Below are 6,000 nucleotides of genomic sequence, written 5' to 3' on the forward strand. Positions count from 1 at the left end.
ATGGATATAGTAAATAATGATTCACCAGCTGACATCACTTAATTTGTTTAATGAAGTACGATAATAAAATGCTAGAGTGACATTTTCTATAACTATAAAATCAGTCTTAGTTTTCTGTTTTATTTTTCTCTTTTAGGTTTCATAAGTGGAACAATTATATGTGATATAGAGATATGAGATATATGATATAGAGATATGACAACAGTATTTTCACTATAAATTGTAATGCTGCACCACATATGGCAAACAATGGTTTAGTTACTTTACTATATAAAAGAAGTCAGAGTCGTTAAAAAAATAGGAAAGTGGACAAATATTTTGACAGGTAGTTTATAAAAATCTAAATGACTAATGAGCATGTGAAAAAATACTCAATTTCACTCCTAATTAAAAAGGACATTAAAACAACAAAGACATAATAACTTTTCATCTATCAGATTAATGCAGTTTAAAATTTCTATAATACATTTGGTGAAAGGTTACAGGAAAGAAGATAATGTCATGCTCCATTGAGATACTGGAGCGCAATCTGGTTCTACCTCAGAGGGTAAAAGTTTGGCAGCAATATAGTCAAATTAAAAATGCACTGACCCTTTGGCCTAATAGTGGCATTTCTAGGAATTTGTTCTACCCATATTCTTGCCAATGTGTGCAAACACATGTGTATAAAAGCATATAAAACATTGGTATTTATATAAAAAAGAATCACAAATAAATTTCCATCAATAGGGGAACTCAAATAAAGCATGTTACATTTAAGCAAAGAGCTTCCATACATTAAAAATGACATGGTACCTCTGTATCTTTTGTTATATGATATGCCATTGTATTAAATAGAAGAGCAAGGTGCAGAAAGGTATTACAATGTGATCTTATTTGTGTGAGAGATATTTTCAGAAGCTTGAAGATTTGTAAGAATTTGATAGAGTTATTATCTCAGGGGAAAAAGAAGAGGAAGTCTGGTGGAAGAGAAAGTTTATTTTTCATTTTAAACTAATTTTTACTTTAAAAGTTTTAAAATTGATGCATTTTCTTTAAATCTATAGTAAAAAAAAAAAAAAGCCAGTTAAAAATGCAGTGGCATGAGGGAACATATAAAAAAGGAGAAGCCTGAATATGGATCCCTCAAGAAATTGGGGAGTGAATAATCAGATGTGAAACTTTTTCTTTATCTAATGGGATAGTTTATATATTTTCCACTTGAAGCTTTCTGAATAAAAATACAAACAATAAAAATTCTAATGGTAGTACTTTCAGATTTCTTAAGTAAAAAGAAATTAGTTTTAAACTGTAGCTGTGTTATTCTGTCCTAACATTTATTGCTCATTCTGTGCCAAGTACTATGCCCAATACCCTTAACCTATATTATCGTATTTACTTCCCATAACAAACCTATGAAGAGAGTATTATTCTTAATTTAATCTTACATATGAGGAAGCCTAGGCTCAGAGATGTGCGGTAACTTCTGCATGGTGACACAGCATGAAAATAGCAGATCTGGAATTAGAAGCTCAGAACTCCTCCTTCAGACTCTATGTTGGATCAGTCCCAGGAGATAAGAATGCAAAAGGCAGGCCCTGATGCCTTCAATTCTGCCCATATTGACACCAAAAAATAGTGGGATACAATGTTGCCTGAAGTTATGATGTAAATATTTGTCATTTCCATGAATAGTTTACTTTTCATGTCCTTTGCTTAAAACTTAGAACAGCAGGTTATGCTGAGGTGCTTTCCTCTCCAGGCAACGCTTCAAGAGCCCACTGCAGGCATCCTCTGGCCCAAAGTCAGGACTAGGTTATTGCAGTGACCAGAAGAAACTGATTGCAGGGTGCAGAGCCAGGTTTAGGAGAGGCTTAGGAAGATGGGTCATGTCTCTGAGATGGGCAGACAGGGAGTTATCCAGGGAGGCTGTCTGGGGCAGCAGGAACCAGACAAGAAGGGTCAGGAAAGGGGTGCCTCTCCATTCGATGGGGCCTCCAAATGTGGGGCAGTGATCAGTGGACCTGAGCCAAAGCCAGATGCATAATCGACTGAGCTACCCAGGCACCCCAACTCTCAATGTTTTTAACTTCTTATGGGCAGGGACCAGACCTTACTTATCTTTGAAACCCCAGAATGTGGTAGGCTGCAGCTAACAGGACCTCAGTTACTGTTTGAAAAGAAGATGTGGACCTCACATTACTGCCTGCCCTTGCCCCCCCAGTTTTCCCCCATTCAGCAGCAAAATTTCCTGTTGAAGATCAAAATCTCTTGATCTTTTGGTAGAAGTTGGGTGCATGAGATGAGAAGACTGTAAGAGGCCTAGTGGGGTGCACACGGGGAATTTTCATGAGTAGGAAAAAATACCCTTCTCTTCTGTGCTGGCTGCTCCTGGCCCCTCCCAGTGTGTCCCCAAACGCTTGAAGGGTTTTGAATGGAAGATTGTGATTGGGTAATAAATTCCCTTCCCTCCAACTTTTGTAAAGTTCTTAGAAATCAACTCTGTTTATAACTGTCTCTTTGAAAACTGTTCTTTCACAGGCTTAATTTCTTGTTGATTAGATGTGACAAGGAACTTGTAGGTCATATTGTAATGTCCCAGGGTGGAGTGTTCCCCACCCTTCTCCCCTTACCCCAGAAGAATCAGACTAACAAGCAAATCAATCAAACTAACAGCCAACTGTATGTATGTATTATTTACCTATTTTTTTTTTAATTTTAAGGATTCTATTTTTTTTTTAAGTAATCTCTGTACCTATGTGAGGTTCAAACACACATCCCCAATATCAAGAGTCATACACTCCATTGACTGACTGAGACAACCAGGTGCCCCACTAATAACTGTTTTTGAATAAAAAGGTTTTGATAGTTCTGCAAGTTAGACATATCATATGATTTCATTGTGTGAACTGGGAGAAAAATATGAAGTAGTATTTTTCATATGTTTTGACCCTATTCTACCATCCTCTGGTGAATTTAGGTATTGCAAACTAATTTCTAAATATTTGGATATTCTTTTCTTACTTCTCTGAGCTTAACATGAATAGAGTAAAAAGAACACCGAATTATTTTGTAAAAAAAATACAAGAAACCTCGTATTTTCTTCTTATTTCTTTTACGAGATGATTTCCATTTTTTCTAAAACAAGTTTATCCTTAACAATAGTATTCATTACTGTCTAGTATCCATTCAGATTTTGTCTTGTGTTATTATATGTCCTGAATTTTCTTTTGTTAGTAAATTCTCTCTTACCGGTAGTTTTTCCTTTTCTCCTAGTGGGCATGTAATGTCTTTGCTTGTGTATTTTAAAAGTGTTTGTCAAGAAGATCTACATTCCATGATATAAACACGAGGTTAATAACCATATTTTGAGGAATTCTATACTTGATTGACATACTCTGAATAATAGAAATCATGCACACATGAGTTGTATTTTTTCCTTGTATTGTATATCATACCATTGTCTATTAAAATACAAATGTGATGGCGAATAGTCTTTATGTGTATACACTCCTGGAAAGTTAAAATATTTAGGCTGAAGTATAAACATCTTCAGCTTAATATCACAAATAATTACTGATTTGTATTTGGAATGTATTTTCTAAATATTTAATATTTAAACTACTTCATTTGGAAAAAGTCACTTTAACCAAGAGTTTAATTCACAGGTAAATTCTTTAAAACCTAAAACATGAATTAGTGTGATATTTATTTTTGTATTTATTTATTTATTTTGAGAGAGAGAGGGAGGGGGAGAGAGAGGGAGCCTGCGTAAATGTGCCAGGGAGCGGCAGAGGGAGCGGTAGACAGAGAATCTTAAGTGGGCTCCGTGCCCAGCGTGGAGATTAGAGCAGGGCTGGACGTGGGGCTCAATTTCAGGACCCTGAGATCATGACCTGGCCCACTTAGGTATCTCAAACTGGTGTGAATTTTAATCTGGAGACTTAAGATGGTGCATTCGTTTCCCAGGACTACCGTAATAAGTTACCACAAACAGCATGACTTCAAACAACAGAAATTTGTTCTCTCGTGGTTCTGGAGGCCAGATATCCAAAATTGGTGTATGGAGAGGTTTGATTCCTCCTCAAGAATGTGAGGGAGAATCTGCTTTATACCTCTCTCCTATCTTCTGGTGGCTGCTGGCAATCCTTGGCTTTCCTTAGCTGGTGGCTGCCCTCTGATTGCTGCTCCAGTTTTCATATGCCTTTCCCCTCTGTCTTCCCTTCTGTCTCTTACAGGGATGCTTCTACTGGGGGTAGGACCCACCTTAATTTAGGATGATTTCCTTCCTAGATCCTTTCCTTCATTACGTTTTGAAAGACACTTATTCCAAAAGTTCAGGAAAAAAGAGATGTAAAACCAATAAATCACTGAAGTAGTAATTAGTAAAAATGTATTGTGTATACATCAAATAGACAGTTTGCTGACCAGGAGCATCCAAACCAAAACATGGAATGATGCTCAGAGGTATGTTGTTAGAACACAGTTCACATAATCTGGAGGCAGTAGCTGTTTACTCTTCACAGTGACTGGTTACAATATTAAAATCTTCTTAAATGAAAAGGAATTGGTCAGTGGTTACCTCATATCAATTTTTGGGAACAATTTGTTACTTATGATCTTCACAGGCACAAACAAGAAGTGACACAGGGTCAAGTTAGCCTTGCTTGTCTTGCAAAATAAGCTAAATTAAGCTTCACTTGTATGACCAAGCTGGTTTGGTCTGCTCAGGGTATTTTCAAGTCTGGTCTCCGTTTGCATTTCCTTTGAACACAGACAAGATTACATTCTAAGGTTCTGCTTGGATATATCTTTAAGGGGTCACTATTCAATTCACTACAGATAGAAATTAACCCATATGGTTTGTGACTCTGGAGGTAATGCTGGGTATCTTCCTTTAGATCTGGCTTCCTAAACCATTGTCTTACTCTTTCTGCAGCATTTGCTCCTGACTTTGGGTTCACTTCAGTCCTTCATGCAATGGTTCTTTGAGCAATAACTAGTGGATTTGTTTGCAACACTGTTCTCTATAATTATTCTAACTTTATAAAATTCTATAATTGCATTCTCTTTCCTGGTATATCAGTTCAGGAAAAAAAGAGATATTTTATTTGTCATTGGGAAATAACTGGGTATTCCAGTCTTAATTTATTCTTTTCCCTGTTTCAAAGGTTTTTAGTTATATAAATAGATGAAGCTGAGGTAAAAATCTGAATTGAATGGAAGAGAAAAGCAGAAAAAAATTAAAATGAGAGTAGAAAGAATAGGGAAAAACTAGTAGGTAAGATTAGTATATAAAATTATAAATAAAAATGACAATATTAAAAATTTTTATTATTTTATTTTATTTTCATCATGATAAGTGTACTCTTCAATCCCCATCACATATTTCACCCATCCCCCATCTACCTCCCCTCTGGTAACCATCAATTTGTCTCTATAGTTAAGAGTCTGTTTCTTGATTTGTCTCTCTCTCTCATTTTTCCTTTGCTTCTTTGTTATGTTTCTTAAATTCCACATATGAGTGAGATCATATGGCATTTGTTTTTCTTGGACTAACTTATTTCTCTTAGCATTACACTGTCTAACTCCATTCATGTTGTTGCAAATGGCAAAATTTTATTGTTTTTTTTTTAATGGTTGAGTAATATTCCATTACCTATTTATACCACATCTTCTTTATTCATTCATCTGTTGACAGACACTTGGGCTGCTCTCATAGTTCAGCTACTGTAAATAATGCTGTAATAAATGTAGGGGTGCACGTATCCCTTTTCATTAGTGTTTTTGTATTTTTTAGGTAAATACTCAGTAGTGTGATTCCTGGATCATAGGATAGATCTATTTTCAATTTTTTGAAGAAGCTGCATACTGTTTCCCACAGTGGCTTCACCAGTTTACATTCTCACCAATGGTGCCAGAGTGTTCCTTTTTCTCCACATCCTCGCCAGCACTCGTTTCTTACGTTTTTGATTTTAGCCATTCTGACAAGTATGAGGTGATATCTCACTTAGTTGTTTT

The sequence above is a fragment of the Mustela putorius genome, unplaced genomic scaffold (genome assembly GCF_011764305.1).
Source record: "Mustela putorius furo isolate JIRA1106 unplaced genomic scaffold, ASM1176430v1.1 tig00003846_pilon_pilon_pilon, whole genome shotgun sequence".
NCBI classification, from domain to species: domain Eukaryota; kingdom Metazoa; phylum Chordata; class Mammalia; order Carnivora; family Mustelidae; genus Mustela; species Mustela putorius.